The sequence below is a fragment of the Giraffa tippelskirchi genome, chromosome X (assembly GCF_054371585.1).
Source record: "Giraffa tippelskirchi isolate mGirTip1 chromosome X, T2T-mGirTip1v1.2.pri, whole genome shotgun sequence".
NCBI classification, from domain to species: domain Eukaryota; kingdom Metazoa; phylum Chordata; class Mammalia; order Artiodactyla; family Giraffidae; genus Giraffa; species Giraffa tippelskirchi.
Window position 1 is genome coordinate 128,670,169 of NC_137289.1, and position 17,173 is coordinate 128,687,341.

The 17,173-nt window shown below is 36.1% G+C and overlaps 1 protein-coding gene across 2 annotated transcripts in view; it reads right to left on the reverse strand.

The window, feature by feature from the left end:
- IL1RAPL1 (interleukin 1 receptor accessory protein like 1) overlaps positions 1-17,173 on the reverse strand; it is a 1,447,392-nt gene that overhangs the window by 859,986 nt on the left and 570,233 nt on the right. The gene's annotated exons all lie outside the window — the stretch shown is intronic.

The window sequence follows — 17,173 nt, forward strand, 5'->3', positions numbered from 1 at the left end:
TATCCTTCAATTAAAAGTAACTAATTTTTTAAAACAGGAACACACACAAATACTTTGCAGATTCTTTTCCATTATAGGTTAGTACAAGATGTTGAATACAGCTCCCTGTGCTATGCAGTGAATCCTTGTTGCTCATCTATTTTATATATAGAAGTTTGTGTCAATCCCTGTTGTCCCCTACTCCTCTGTTATCCAATACACAATCCTCTGTTAATCTCATACTCCTAATTTATCCCTCTCCTTTTGTATATAGATTCATTTGTATTATTGAAATTTTTAAATTAAAAAAATCATATATATATATAAAGCTTTAGTCTCTCAATTTATAATATCAGAATAAAAATATCTACTTTTACCTACTGAAAGGAGTTCACTTTGATCATATGACTCTAAGATGCTTATCACTGCACAGAAAGGAAAGCCAAGATGTTTTATTTACTTCCAGTGTTATGGTTCCCGTTTCCCCCATCTTGGCCTTCGTTCTACTCCACAACATAGCTGTATTTAAACAATGTGAAATTCTTCTTTTACATTCAAGGACTAGAAATGTTAGTTGTTGTTGTTTAATTAGTATTATTACTTGATCTATCCTGCCTGCCTAATAGCCTAATATTAGGACTATTGTTAAACTCAATCAAGACAATGAATAAGAAAATTCCCGGTAAATTATACAATGCCCTAACCAAGTAGACATTTTACCAGAATGAAAAATCCTTAAGTTATGATCATGTCTTTTTTGTTTAGTACTATATTCCTAGGGCTTTGCCCAATGTATGAAAAAGAAAAGTACAACAACAAATTTGGATTGAACTGGATTGCTTCTTTACCTCCAACTATATACAGATTAACATTGTATATTTGAATAACAACTTTGATTCTCTCCAAATGTTAGGCAGAGAATGCATTATTATTGCTATTTTTACAGAAAAGGAACAGCGGGGTCAGAGATATTTAAGGGATATGCCACAGGTCACATATCGAATTGTTGGTAGCACTGAGACTTAAAAGAGCAAGTCTGACCCTAAATCCAACATTCATTCCACCATAATTTACTTTCTTTTCTGTTTCTGCCACATGCTTTTGCCTCTAAGAATGTTTAAAAATACATTATGATCAATGACTCCCCAGCTTGTGTGGCAATTTAAGCCTCTATAACTCCACCCCTGCCCCCCTGGTGGCTCAGTGGTAAAGAATCCACATTCCAATGCAGGAGACACAAGAGATATAGGTTTGATCTCTGGGTCAAGAAGATCCCCTGGAAGAGGAAACCCACTCCAGAATTCTTGCCTGGAAAATTCCAAGAACAGAGGATTCTGGCGGGCTGTAGTCCATAAGGTCACACAGAGTCAGACACGACTGACAACACATGCATCTCTATTTTTTGGACAATTTTGCACCTGAATTACCTGATACTGCCATAGCGCTTGCTATATATCAAAATGCTTTCAAAGTTTGTATAGCCAAGGTTTAGGCCTTGCGTTGCCATCAACTGTGTGACTGTAACAAGTTACTTAATCGCTTTAGACTGTTGCTTTAAAAGAAAAGAAAAAGGAAATTTGTGCTACATAGTTGCTCAGATCCTTTTCAAATCTGAAATTTTCTTAGGATTCTATGTCCATTGGTAACATTTATTTCCCTATTTCAAAAATTCTTGGTCTACTGTGAGTCCAGAGAGAAAACAGGTAATGTGACAATTGGTGATAATAGCAGGTCTTTTTTATTTTCATGTTCTATAACATTTCTTTAGTAAGTATGCCAAATGTCAAATAGGGTGGGTCATGGGATATCACATGTCACCCATCTGATATCAGTCATTTCAAACCACTGGTTCTCATGCTTCAAGAAAGAGACCTTTGAGATAGCATCCTAATTATTGAAAGGATTCAGGAAATCCAAACGGATTAGATATATAACATGTATTCATATTTTCTAAACATATGTATATGATGCAGTAATAAAGCATACTAGATCCTTCACTATGACATTTTTACCAGTGGCTACTACATGTATTATAATTATCCTGTGCATGCATGAGTACATGCTTGATTGTGTCCAACTCTTTGTGACCTCATGGACTGTAGCCCGCCAGGCTTCTGTGTCCATTGGATTTCCCAGGCAAGACTACTGCAGTGGGCTGCCATTTCCTACTCCAAATTATCCTGGGAGGAGTCTACAAAATATTTGATCACATAAAACTGCCATCATAGTTTGGTATCTTCTAATCTAAGTGGATTCTTTGTTCTGATCCTAACTAAGTAAAGCTGTGGTAAAGAAATCATAGAGACAAATGATTATCAAGCAGGGCAAAATTTTAGAGTGCTGGATTGATAGGAATGAGACAGCTGTAAGCATCTGAAATTAAAAGATTACATCAAAACAAATTTGGAATTATCCAGGTACCTGAAACTATACAGCCTGTTTTTTTTGTGTGTGTGTGAGAAAATTAGATCCAATTAGATCTAAACTTATAATAAATAAAACCACCACAAATGCTTCAGAAAGGCATAAGCATGGAATAACCCCATTTGGGGTTATCCACTGTATAACTGTGATCTCAGGTTGCTGGAAGAGGTTAGTAACCATAAAGATTTCATCTGACTCACACAGACAAAAGGGAATATGATGGTTTAAAATATATGCTTTCTGTTGCTAAGTGGAGGTGTCCTGGTAAGAGAGCAAAAGTGTTTCTATTGATTTTAAAAATAATATTCTTCAAAAACAAAGAAAAACTCTTTGAGTCTGAAGGGACCATAAGAGAAACCCAGTGTTTAAACCATTTAGATATCGAGTAAAACATTTTTGCTTAATGACTGATGTCTGTTTTAACTACACAGAAGTGACTTGGCCACTTGATGCAAAGAACTAACTCACTGGAAAAGACCCTGATGTTGGGAAAGATTGAAGGCAGGAGGAGAAGGGGACGACAGAGGATGAGATGGTTGGATGGCATCACCGACTCGATGGACACGAGTTTGAGCAAGCTCCAGGAGTTGGTGATGGACCAGGCAGCCTGGTGTGCTGCAGTCCATGGGGTCACAAAGAGTCGGACATGACTGAGTGACTGAACTGATTCAAAGTGACTTGATTTTGTCTTTTCTAAGGAGATGTCTTTACCTTGACAACTGAGGTGGCAATATTGAGCTCATGTGACACTATGCACGCTCTGCTGACTGTGTGTCATTGAAATGCTCCCTTATCTGATGAGAATAGAGGAATGATCAGTTATCCACAAACTCATAATTCTTCTACAAAAAACCCAAACAGTCACCAGAACAAAATAATTTGAAAATCTGGAGAGCTCTTATACCTTCCAGAGATTATACAGAATACATAAATACTACATATAGAATATATGTGTGTATATGTGTTTATGTATGAGCATATCTATGTTATACATACATTATATACACTTTATAAACACTATTCATATTTCCTATATCATACAGATTTACATACATTCATGTCAATCTGTACATGTGTGTATATACAGATTACACGTGTAGAGGGTATACACTCTCTGACATGAACTCTAAAACACAGTGATAACTGAAAAACTGAATAGCATTATACAAATCTCTCACAAGATTCTAGCATCTGGTAATTAATTAAAAGGCACCTCCCATTTGTTGTCTGACTTATCATCAATGAACATAAAAAGAGTACTGGAAAGTTCTGCTCCAATGGCAGTGATCACAGACTTCTAGAGACTTCTATCAGAGCTGTAATATATATCAGTAACTCTTAATATCTATTTTTCTATGTTGGTAAGATTAATAAAAAATACTAATTGGCCTCCTTGAAGAAATATTCTCTGTATGTGGTAGAGCAGTTTCCTCCTTTGAGTATAACTATGATCTACAGTCTTATGATGCTGAAATAATAAAACAACTTATGATTGATGAAGTCACAGGGCCTACAGAACTTGTGCAGAAAGTAGAAGAGAAAAAATTATGGCAAGAAAGCATAGCAATGATGAATCTGTCCTGGCATTTCTCCCCTCTGAGGTAGAGAGGGTACAACCATTATACTTATAAATGGGAAATTTGTCTTAGTTTTGGTCGTTCTGGTAATATCACCCCAGTCTTGGCAATGAAACATACTTACAGCTACACAAACTCAATCCTCTAGAAAATAGTGACCAAGAACCCTAAATCAAAGATTTCTTTATTAATTGAAATCAAAATTTATGTGTACCAGTTAGACATAAATTCTAACTGGTATACAAATTTTGCATGTGAGCATTTTGACTTAAATCAGAATAATTCTGACCTGCGAATAAAACATAAATTTCTACCTTAAAATGCTCAAGAAATTTCAAATGCTTATGTTGCAATAGGAATGTGACCACAACCAATAACACTCAGTTTTGTTACTTCTCAGATTCCTTGGGCTGTGGACTGATTCAGAAGACAATGAAAGAGAAGAATTGCTGCCATCGGATTCTCATTCTGTGTCTCCACACTCCAGGAGAGTCTGCTTATGGGAAGAAACTGCTAGAACTTCAGCCTGAAGAACCACAAAGAATTGTGCCAAACTTCCTTGCACAGGCTACTTCTTGGGGCTTGTGACCTGCCTTATAGAAAACCATCTAAACTGGAAAAAAGCATAGGTGAGTTTATGATTAAGATTTCAAGCAGCCTAAAGATCGCAGCCTTGATTTTTTTCTTCTTAGTTATGGGTCACTTCTGCAAAACCAGTTAATGCATTTGCTAGGCTGATCTACAGAATAGTTCTGGCAGAATAAAAGATTAGATGATATATTCTACTGCTAAAACTAGAGAGCAAAAATCCAGATTTTACCTTTCCTCTTATAACACTGCACTATAAATGTCTTTTTCTCATGACTGTTCCCCAGGAACCTAGAGATCCTAAAAAGCAATGTAATCTTAGGCCCAAGTCCAAGCACATAAACAGTGTTCAAAAGATTTTGTTCAATGAGTACATTGATAAGAAAAGCAGGGATGACTCTAGATCATACTTTCTATTAAATTCATTCAACAAATGGTGATTTATAATACAGTATTTAGTTGACTAAAAGAAAAAAAAGCAAAAGTTGTTGCCTTAATGGAGTTTGCATTCTAAATGGATAAGTGTATGAGAGAGAAAAAACAAACATTACATAAGCAAAAACTGTATAAAGTGTGATATTGATAACTGTTTGAGAAAAAATGAGGGCAGGAGAATGGGGCTGGCAGTTGGTTTCAAATTTTAGAGTGGCCTTGAAATGCCTTAATTATAGTGATTTGAGTCAAGGCCTGAAGGAGTGAAATATAAAAAAAAATTTGGAAGAGGAGTTCAGCTAGAGAAAGCAGTGAGGGCCAAGTCCCAGAGGCAAGGACGTTCCAGAAGTGTTTGTGGAAGAGCAAGAAGGTGAGTTTTGCTGAACGACAGCAAACAAGAGGGAGAATGGGAGGGGAGGAGATCAGGCTAGATCAAGAGTTTGTGGGGCCTTATCGACCTTTGCAATTTGGTATTTTGGCTTTTTCTCATAGTCAGATCACAGGTCTTTGTAGGTTTTTTTTTTAAGCAAAGAAATAGGAAGCACTGATCTGTTTTAACAGGCTCTCTTCACCAGCTGAGTTTAGAATAAAGTGAGGAGGAGCCAGGTGGAAGAAAGGAGTCGGAGGGTTCTTGCATTCATCCAGGTGAAATACGATGGACCAAGATGCTCGTGGTGGAGTTGGTGAGAAATGGTCACATTTTGGATATGTTTTGAAGGCAGAGAGAGTAGGAATTCTTAGGGATCAAATGGTGGGTGAGAGAGAGAGGAAAAGAAAGGTATCAAAAATTACTTCAAAATTTCTGTCTTGAGTTCCTAGGAAAAATAATTATGCAGTTAAGCAATATGAGGAAGGAACGGTGTGATAGATGGTTTGGTGCTGGGGGGCGGTGATTAACAGCTTGGTTTTCAACACATGAGGATGAGGTTGAGATACGTATTGCGAGTCCAGGAGGCAGTTGGGCATATGCATTTGGTGGGTCGGAATGACCACCACTGTCTCTAGTTTCCTGGCTATCCATCTTGCCTCACTCTAATTTTCACTTCATACCACCACTGACTTTCTGAGGCACAGAACTAATCATGTGGCTTCCTGAATCAAAATCCTTTGATCAATTAAGATTGACTCTACAATGAAAACTAAATGCCTTTATATGGCATTAAAATTTTGCCATAATTGGATTAATTCCAGACTTATTTCCCTATATTTATACCTAAGAACTCTAAGTATGACTTATTAGCCTCCAGAATCATATCAATCTACCATTGTTCCCCTCAAGCCCCCAAACTAGAATAAGATGTTGTTTCTACAGATCTTCTAAATTCTGCAACCATGAGTCTCAGATTCAAATATTCTCTTTGATCATCCTATCAGACACTGTGACTATTTTTGTCTTTCAACATTTGTGTTCAGATATTGCATAATTTTAGAGTTTAGCAAATGTCATCACTGGTACTTGTTAAAATGTCTTCATAAAAAACAGTAAAAATTAAGTTTTCTCCAGTTTTATCTCTCACGTGCATTGTAGGATGCCTTAAATAGTAGACACTAAGTTTGTGGACATAAGTATGCTTATAAGGACTTTACCAGATATTTAATATTTTAGTTAAATACCATTACAACATCTGCACATATTCCTCTGTGGAGCAGAGGATTCCAATATGCCCTTCATCCAGCTTCCCCTATTGTTCATATTTTATATAACCACAAAAGAATGATTAACACCAGAAAATCACAGTTCATACTGAATGATAAACTGATGTGCAGATCTTATTCAAATTTCACCAGAAATTTCACTTAGAACCACTAAGGTTATTTTCTGATGTATGGTCCAACTGATCCCACATTGTACTAGATATCATCTTAGTCTCCTCCAACCTGTGACAGTTCCAGAGTTTTCCTTGCCTTTCCTGACCTTGAAACTTTTCAAAATCCTGGTCAGTTATTTTGTAGTATATCCCTCAATTTGGACTTGTCTGATGTATTCTCATAACTAGGTTGAAACTACTTGTCTGATGTATTCTCATAACTAGGTTGAAATGGTAGCAAAATTATCATAGAAGTGATGCTGTGTCCTTTTGAGTGCTTCGTATGAGAGAACCCTATCTATTTTTCAGTTAATTATTATCTCAATAAAAATTACATTTTAAAGAAGATAAGATTACTAAATTATCCTGAATAATTTAATGATTTTCATATGGTATAAATCAAACCTGACAAATTAAATACTATTCATCCAATGGTTCTTTCTTCATGTCGATAAAACAAACAGCTACGCAGTGAAAAAGTAAATAATAAATAAATACTGTTCATTCATACTCTTTCAAAGGCAACTGAAATAAATATATATAAATCAAAACATTATTTTAAGATCTCTTGTTCTGGCTGAAACAGGAGTCATACAAGGGTTTAAAAAAATTTATCATGATTAATATTTTTAATGCAAAACTAAAAATCTGTAGAAGCTACTAGAAATAACGTCTCTTCACCCTACAGTTTCAGCATGTGCAATAGCATATCCTCTAATAGTTTTGTTAATCTAGTAGGTAATGACTGTCTGCTGCCTTTCTGTATGCACATTTGATATTCATTATATGTTCCAAACATAGAAATTAGTCCTTTTAAAACAAAAGAGATATAACACTTGCACAATAGAAAAGCATATACTGCTTTACAACAATGGAATACTTATAAAAAGTTAATAAATACATAAATGAATATTGATCATTTGTACCACAGTTTTTCCTGACAATTACATTTTTCATATAGAAGAGACAATGCCCCAATTTTGTTCATTAACAAAGCATTTTGTAGAAATCTTTGTCTCCTTACATTTTTTTCCCTTCAAAATGCTACATCTCACTCATGTAAAGGATATAGGCAGAGTGAAGACGGACTCAACAAGAAATGAAAACTTTGCTTTAATGATAAGAATGAAAGTAACAGGGTGCCAAAATTTTTCTTTATATCATTAATAGTCCAGATGTTGATTTTTCAACAATTCTTATAAAGAAATGTAGCAAATTATCAATTGATTCTACTGTAAGTTTTATTGAGATTGTGTTGCAAATAACTTTTGATTGCATCTGTTAGAAGATTTCTTTTGAGCTTACAGTATGGCAACATTCATAGTATTCCAAGAAAGCAAGCACAGAAACTTTTCTAAGTTTTAAACACACACACACACAAATATTAATCATAACATTTTTAAGCTAACTGAATATAAACAAACTCCTTTTCGCTGTGTTTCACTTAATCACTCCATGCTCAGCAAGCCTTATAAATAATAGCCTCTCAATATGTGTCTATATCTTTGTATTTTTATCTGCAAAATGATAATAATGGTACATACTACATTAAGATTTTTAAAGTATTGATATATAGTAGATGCTCAATAAAAGCCATGTGTTACTACATCATCTTTACTACTACCATCGTTTAACAGATTCTCACACAGAATCTATCCCCAAATTTCCAGAATTCGGCGGTTGACAATTTATCTAACTCACCCTTTCGGTAAAGTAGCACTTCTTTAACTCCTGAAGAAAGCACTTGTCCATGGACACATGTATGTTGGTTTTATATATTTTACTGCATTCCTTATTAAAATCAGAGCATGCTAAATGTAGCCTAGAGGTACTTATTAAACTTTGCTTCTTTCTAGCGTCTTATCACAGATGTTCAATAAAAATTTAATGAATTAAAACATCCTTACCACTGTTTATTAAGTTTCCACCTTAATAATATCCCTTTACATACATTAGTTGAAAGTTAATGTTATATACTACACCTATTCCAGAAACGATTTTAGTAGATTATTTTATTTTTTCAACTCATGCCCAAGCACAGATTTTTGAATCCATTTCATGTTTTCACCACTGTTCTTTTCCCTACGCCATGTAAATGCCATGTTCTGGACAGTGGTTATTCCTTTATCATGGATCCAAGAATGAAGAGACACAGAACATTGCCACAGCTGCTACATGGCATGTAACGTGAGACAGACATAACCCAATGCCACTAAAAAGCACTGAGATTTGGGAGTTATATATTATCATTGTTTAACTATGCAGAAGCTCACTAATATAACTGGCTTACAAAAATATATTCAGTAACATAAGAAGACGACCAGGAAAATCAAGATAAATGAACAGCAAATATGAAAGCATAAGGTAAAGCCAGGAGAAAAAAAAAAGAGTATACAGAGCTGCATATTACTGAGTTCTATTAAAAATTATAATGTTATTCTTCTGTTTACTACGTCTGATCTAATGTTCTACCATTTTCTATTATTCTTCTCATGAGTTACTCTTCAAACAATTCCTCTTCCCTTTCCACCTATCATTCTTCTCTCCTGGCTATTATCATGCTCCATAAAACATTCTCTGAAGGCTAAAAGATAGTTTAAAAAGGACTTCCCCTGCGACACCAGGATTTTCCAATGTCTCTGTTTTCCTCTCCCTCATACTGCACATGGACTCTGGGGAAATGGCTTACCACAGTACTCTACCAGTGATGCCTGCCCATCTGTAGCTGTCTGCAAGAGATGGGCAATCAGGCTCACTTGGAAAATACTTAACACCCTTTCTAGAGTCCCTCTACACTGTGTTGAGACTGCAGCCAATGCCAGACTGTGAAATGATTCTCCTCCGTTTTACACTGTGCTTAAAAGGCTCCAACATGATGCTGACGGAAAAATTCTCATTGTTATTATTCAACACAGCCTTAATAATTTAAACACCAAAGTAAGTTAAAATGTTAAAAATATTAAAGATTAAGTGATGACATTTCAAGTTTTCTTAATTCTCCTATATTCTTGTTAATGTCTCTTAAATGTTAATCTGGCATTATCCAGTTACTTCAGGAAATTGATACAGTTTTACCCAGTTTTCAACTGTCAATTCTCCTATTAAATACTTGTAGGTGATGCTAAAATGCAATTTAGCAACTGGAGAGTTATTTGTGGGCCAGTGAGATTTAACCACTGACATTTTTCTCCTAGTGAAATCCCTAGTGTCATTCTGACATCATGCACTGAAGGATGACAAGTTCTCTTATTGCAAAATCAAAGATTACTTTGAAAAGGGCTGAATCAGCTTTGGAAGTAACAATGTCTGGCTGAAGGGATGTTTTAATGCATTCTAGTTATCTCAAGGAAAACCTGATAGCTTATGGATTCAGCTTATTGGGTGTGTGCACTTGAAAATTTGAAGTCATAAGGAATGGAAGCACATGAAGGAAAATACATATTTAAATGTTAAGGAAGAGTTACATGTACAAATTAAAACTGCTTCAGTGATTTTTATTGAAAGTGCTAAAAGCTAAAATAAATAATACTGCACACTTGCTTTATAGAGTTCTTGCTAAAAGTCAACAAAAACACTAGGTTAAGCTATTCGATATACTAGGTCGATTCTGGCACACTTAATTTCAAAGGGCAAAGTGACTTTATAAAAGGTCACAAATTACATCAACATTATCATACATTTTAACTTTTATTTCTGGCAAGCCAACAGCTGCTGCATTTGCTAATCATACATACGATATTTAAGAAGTTACAGAGGAGAAATTATTTCTTTTTCAAACAATTTAGGATTTTAGATATGTTAATTAACAAAAAGTAAACAGTCATTAAATAGAACAGATATTTAAATTTAAAATATCCTCACTTTAAAGTATAGGATATACTACGGGAAGCTTCAAGTAAGAGGAAGAGTAAATTAATTACATATATCCACTGCCTACTCAGGTGAAATTAAGTGAAGAAAGAAGAAAATCTCAAGAAAATTTTAGAACACTTTAAGCTTAATCTACTATGGTACCACTTGATAAGTGTGGTTTAGAAAGGGAAAAAAATCTGTATGAAGCATCTTTGTAATTTTTACCCAAATGGTAGTAGATGTTATTTCCATTACTTAAATTTTACCCCAAAGAATTATGCCTTAAACATACTGTATATATCAACGTTATGACATTTGTGCAGAGGAGAAAAGAAGAAACCTATCTGATATGTTTTGGCAGTGAACGCCTTCCCCCAGATGTGTATGCATATGTGTGTGTATGCATGTGTGTGTGTATAATTTTTGAAACAAAGCAAATAATGTTTGTCTAGCTGAGACCAAGGTAAGCAGTAAGCAGTCCGGAGCAGCCTAACAGACTTTATGGCTGTGTACCATTGGCGATACGAGAGTGATCATCAACTTGAGATTCAACTCATCATAGCCTAGATCTAAGAAGGTTCCTACTTCCACAAAGTAAAGGCTACTGAATAGGGTCAGTTCAGATACAAGCTCTTATTATGTTACAACTATATTATCAGCACTTTCCAGCTATACATTAGGCCAATCTTCTCTCCCTATCTCTGCCTCAGTTTTCTCCTAACAATTCTTCCCTTGCTTATAGTCCCCAATATTAATGAGCATTTACTATTACACCCCACACATTGTACTAAGCATTTTCTACATTATCTTTTCAACATTATCTTTACTGAATAATCAAAACAATCCCAGAAGGTCTTTACTGAAAGAAAGCACACCTGATAGGAAGAGAAACTAGGCTCAGTAACTTCTTCCGGATCACACAGGAAGTACCCTAATCAGGATGCCTATTTATAAGTGAACAGCCCAAACATTTCAATTACCAAGCTATATGCTTATGTAGTGACAGTACTCAAGTATTTTTTTTTTACTACAACCATGTTACACAGCAAAAGAGAACATTCTGCAAATGGACTCCTCAATTTGCTGCTGTAGGAAATTTAAAATTTACTTTTACAAAGCTAATAGAATGCTTAGAGGGAAGGAGAATTTGATTTAACTGTCTGAAGTCCAGGGTTCTAGTCCAGCTATCTCATTAACTGAATGTCCAACACTGTGAAAGCCTTTACATAATTCATCTAAAACTTTATTAAAGATTTCAGAATTAGCACAAATGGATATGCTGTTATGCCCTGTAGGGGTAGGTTAGGAGAGAACTAGTAAAGCACTGGCATTAATACAAAGCAAAAATTAAGTTATACTAGCCATGTCAAAATAAATCAAACTTATATAAATGTCCTACTGATTTACAGGAAATAGAGAGTACAGAGAAGCATGTTAAACTACATTTCATGGATGTAATCAGTAAAAAATCAGATTATGGCAAATTTTATAGGACAGATTCCTTTGACTCCCCACCAAAAATCTGCAAGGGGGCAAAAAGATGGAACAGAATCCTGTCAATTAAAAAAGACAAAATATAATTCAACCAATCATGGACTTTACTGGATCCTAATTTAAATTTGAAAATTGTTTCTATAATTGCTGATAAAAATAAATTGCTGTATTATTTTAGGTGAGATAATCACTTTATGTTAAAAAGAGATTTATATCTATATATGAAATAATATGATGCTGTCTGGGATTTGCTACAAAATAATACAATAGTTGGAAAACTGAACACGGGAGAGGACAGGGCAGGACTGGCCATGGGTTAGTGATTTTGGTGACTGTTGAAATGTGTGATCGGTACATAATTCTTTACTTATTTTTTTGTATGTTTGAAATTCTCCATAACAACAAAACATAGGCAGTAGACCCAGAGAATTAGAAAAGCATTACCAAAGAAACTTAAGACAAGAGACTCATGTTGGAAAATGGACTTAGAGTAGGAGTCATTGACTTCTTGATGCCACTCTTTGAGTTCTGAGTGGAGAGAAAGCAACACCATCTTGCTAGACGCAAAAGAGGCCAACACAGGAACTTAAAGTGAATGTGGGAGCACAGTGAACTATCAAGACAAGCATGGTCACCCACAGACTTGTTTAGAGAAGAAAGAACAGTGAACTCTGGAGTAGAAAAAAGAAGCAGGGCAATGATGTTATATAACCATGATGGTATAAATTTGTTAAATAGTGGAAATACATGTTGTGAGCAAAATATTGCTATTGGTTAAACGTTAAAAGTGAAGCATGGCTTCCCAGGTGGCACACTGGTAAAGAATTCACCAGCTAATGTGGGAGATGCAGGTTCCATCGCTGGGTCGGGAAGATCCCCTGGAGGAGGAAATGGCAACTCACTCTAGTATTCTTGCCTAGAAAATCTCATGCACAGAGGAGCCTGCAGGGCTGCAGTCCATGGGGTCACAAAGAGTGACTGAGCACAACTGAGTGATGGAGCATGACTGAGGGACGGAGCACACATGCAAAAGTGAAGCATGGCACACCTATTAGATTGGCTCAATTCCCAACAGGTTGTACAGCAGAAAGTGACACACTATTGTAAAGCAATCATACTCCAAAAAAAAAAAGGCAACACACACACACAAAAGGGGGAAAAAAAGGCAAAACAAATTTAGTAAAAACTTTAAAGGCAAAACAAAGCTGCAGTTTCATCAACCTTTGAAATTTGTAGGCACATGTACAATCCATTCAAAATTCACATAAATTTCCATTTTACTCACTCATCTTGCATAATCACCGGCACTACAGAAGGTGCGTGCATGCTCAGTCATGTTTGATTCTTTGCAACCCCATGGACTGAACACAGCCAGGTTCCTCTGTCCATGGGATTGTCCAGGCAAGAATACTGAACTGGGCTGCCATTTTCTCCTCCAGGGGTTCTTCCCCACCCAGGGATCAACCCCAGGTCTCCTGCGTCTCCTGTATTGGCAGGTGGATTCTTTACCACTGAGCCACCTGGGAAGCTCACAGAAGGTAGAAAATGTATTTAAAATTTGTGGTTTTACTTTAATATATTGCTGTTTTATATAACTGTTAGTATTATAATCTCCCAACACACAGTTAATCACTCCTCACTCATTCTGTTTTGTAGCATAATACTTTTCCTATATTATAATTATTGTAGATGTGTCTAATTCCTTGAGTAGAACATCCTGATTTCTTTCATGTCTCAGTACAATATTTCTTATTGTAACCCCAGGGACTAAGCACTTAATAAATGCATGTTAAAATTTCAAAAAAAAAAAAAAAATCCCCCAAAGTAATAATACCAAATGCTGGTGAAGATGTGGAGTAACAGGGAATTCATTCATTGCTAGTGGCAATGTAAAATGGTACAGTCACTATGGAAGATAGTTTGCATTTTCTTACAAAGAAAAACAGCATTACCATTCAAAAACACACTCCTAAGCATTTACAAAAATGAAAATTTATGTACACAAACAACCTGCACACAAATACTTGTAGCAGCTTTAGTCATAACTGCTAAAAATTGGAAGCAACCACGATGCCCTTCAACATGTGAATGTATAAGTAATCTGTGGTACATCCTTGCAATGTAATATTATTTAATAATAAACAGAAATTAGCTATTAAGCCATGACAAGATACTGATGAAATTTAAATGCATAAAGAGAAACAGCTTGTCTGAAAAGCTTGTCTGTACGATTCTAATTATATGACATATTGGAAAAGGCAAAACTATGGAGACAATTAAAAGATCAGTGGTTACCAGAGGTTGGGGTGGGTTGGGCGAGAGAAGAAGAGGAAAGCATAGAGGACTTTTAGGGCAGTGAAATAAACAAATATACAAATGTAATATATTTGTAAATATACATGTACAAATACATATATATATATATGACAAATCAACTATTCTTCAATAAAAATTTAAAAATAACACATAAACATTAGTTCATATTGTGATAAATTCACCATATTAATGCAAGATGTTAATGGGGAAACCATGGGATGGAGAGAGAGGAAGTCTACAAGAACTCTTTTCACTTACTGTCCAATTTTTCAGTAGACCCAAAACTGCTCTAAAAAATATATTACTCTTTTAAGGAAAGCATAACTTCTAAAATATGAAATCAGAATTATTTGCATTCCAGGCTGATAATTCAAGACCAGAGGGAGAACTCAGTGATTTGTCGCTTGTCTTCCTCTTCATGCTCCAAGCCAGTGACCTGGGACATGAAGATATCACCAAGTACGAGTTCTGTCTTTGGGATCCTTGTATTCCCCAGAGGGGCTGACATTGCTTTTGAGGGTGTGTCACTTTCCATATAACCACTTACTGCAGAAATAACTGTTCCAATTAGAAAAGTGTTAGTCGCTCAGCTGTGTCTAACTCTTTGCGACCTCAAGGACTATAGCCTGCCAGGCTCCTCTGCCCATGGAATTCTCCAGGCAAGAATACTGGAGTGGATAGCCATGCCTTTCTCAAGGGGATCTGCCCAACCCAGGGATCGAACCTGTGTCTCCTGCATTGGCAGGTGGATTCTTTACCATCTGAGCCACACAAGAAGCACAATGTAAAAGTCTGTGTTTCTCCAGACTGGAGGGATTTAAGTGGTTTTGGTAGGTGGATGCTCTTGGAAACTTACTCAGGAAAGCAGAGTGTGAGATTGCTAACTTTTGGTCTGCCATCTACCAGGAATCTGATCTAGCAGGAAATAGACGTTCATTATTACACCAGTAAACTTACTTTCAGAATTAAAGATATTTTATTATGGGGGTACAGAGAGAGGTAATGATGCCAGTTATGCCCAATCTTTCCAAAAGAGAATGCCTCAGGACCAGTAATCAGAGTATGTGTCTACATTACCAGTCTATCTATCCAGCTAAGTGTTAGTCACTCAGTTTTACCTGACTCTTTACAACCCCATGGACTATAGCTCATGAGGTTCATCTGTCCACGGAATTCTCCAGGCAAGAATACTGGAGTGGGTTGCCATTCCCTTCTTCAGAGGATCTTAGGAAGAACTAACTAATTCATGCACATTCAAACCAATCCTAAAAAGTCAGATTACAAAATGCATTCAGCAAAATCATTATAATCGATGATGATAATAGCAGCAATAATAGTAATAATAAGATGTATGGTGATATCAAGATAAATTTAAAAAGAGAGAGTTAGCAATGAATGTAGAATAACATTGTTGTTGTTCAGTCACTCAGTCTGACTCTTTGCAAACCCATGGACTCCCAGGATCCCCTGTCCATCACCAACTCCAGGAGCTTGCTCAAACTCATGTCCATTGAGTCAGTGATGCCATGCAATCACCTAGTCCTCTGTCATCCCCTTCTCCTCCTGCCTTCGATCTTTCCCAGCATCAGGGTGGAATAACACTATAGAGCTCTTAATTACGGAAGACCAATAGTTGGGCTTAGAGCTCTCTGGCCCCTACACTTACAGGGAATTATGGCCAGTGAAGTCATTTGCAGAGTCCATGGGACAAAAAGAAGCCAGTTCTTCAGAAGGCACACAGTGTTTATTATTAAGACGCACAGTTCTTCAGAGGACGCACGCATACTGTGCGTCATCTTTATCTGAAACTTTTGGGACCAAGATATGTTGAAAAAACAATCTTTTTGAATATTGGAAATTAATACAGTATGTATACATCAAATATTTTGAAAAATCCCCAGGATGCCCTGCGCAAGCACACTAGATTTAAACATACAAATATTTCTGCACTTAAACATACAAATACCGAAACTTCAGGGAATAAATATGTTTAGCTCAAGTTACCCTCAAATGAACTTTGGCATCAGACTTAGAGAAAGTATCATTTTGATACAGTTGGGGATTTGGGGACTGCAGATACTAGAAGTGCTGCTTCTTACACAGTCTTCCTCCAGTAAAGCCCAGGAGAGTTCATGAAGCTCTATCACAGCCACTGGAATCAAGGACAGTGGACACATTGAATAACTCAAGCTCCCTGAGCTTCTATTTGATCAAATAATTGATCTTTTTTGTTTGAATACCCAGAGCAGTGGTTCTCAAATTCTAGTATGGACAAGAATTCCCCACCCTGGACTAGGAGAGTGTCTAAGCCTTTGGGATTCTTACCCAGTTCTCCAGGTAACTGATGGCCACCAAATTTGAGAGCCAGTACCACTCCTGAACTCTGATAATGCTGCATCACCAGTTCAAAGAGTTTGAAAGGTTAAAACAACAACCAATTAGGTTTGCCTTCTTTCTTTAAAAAAAAAAAAAGAAATTTTAATGGACATGAGCCCAAAATGACCCTCCTCAGACTTTGGGGGATGTATTACACTAAAGCAAGGTAAAGAAGAGACAGAAATCATATTTCCAAATTATTAGATGAGATTCTTTGATTAGTCTCCCAGGGCGGTTAGTGCATTCATTTAGCCAGTGTATACAGGCACATGAACTAGAGAGTGTACACAATTCATAGCCTTCCATGAATTCAAATTCATTCAATAA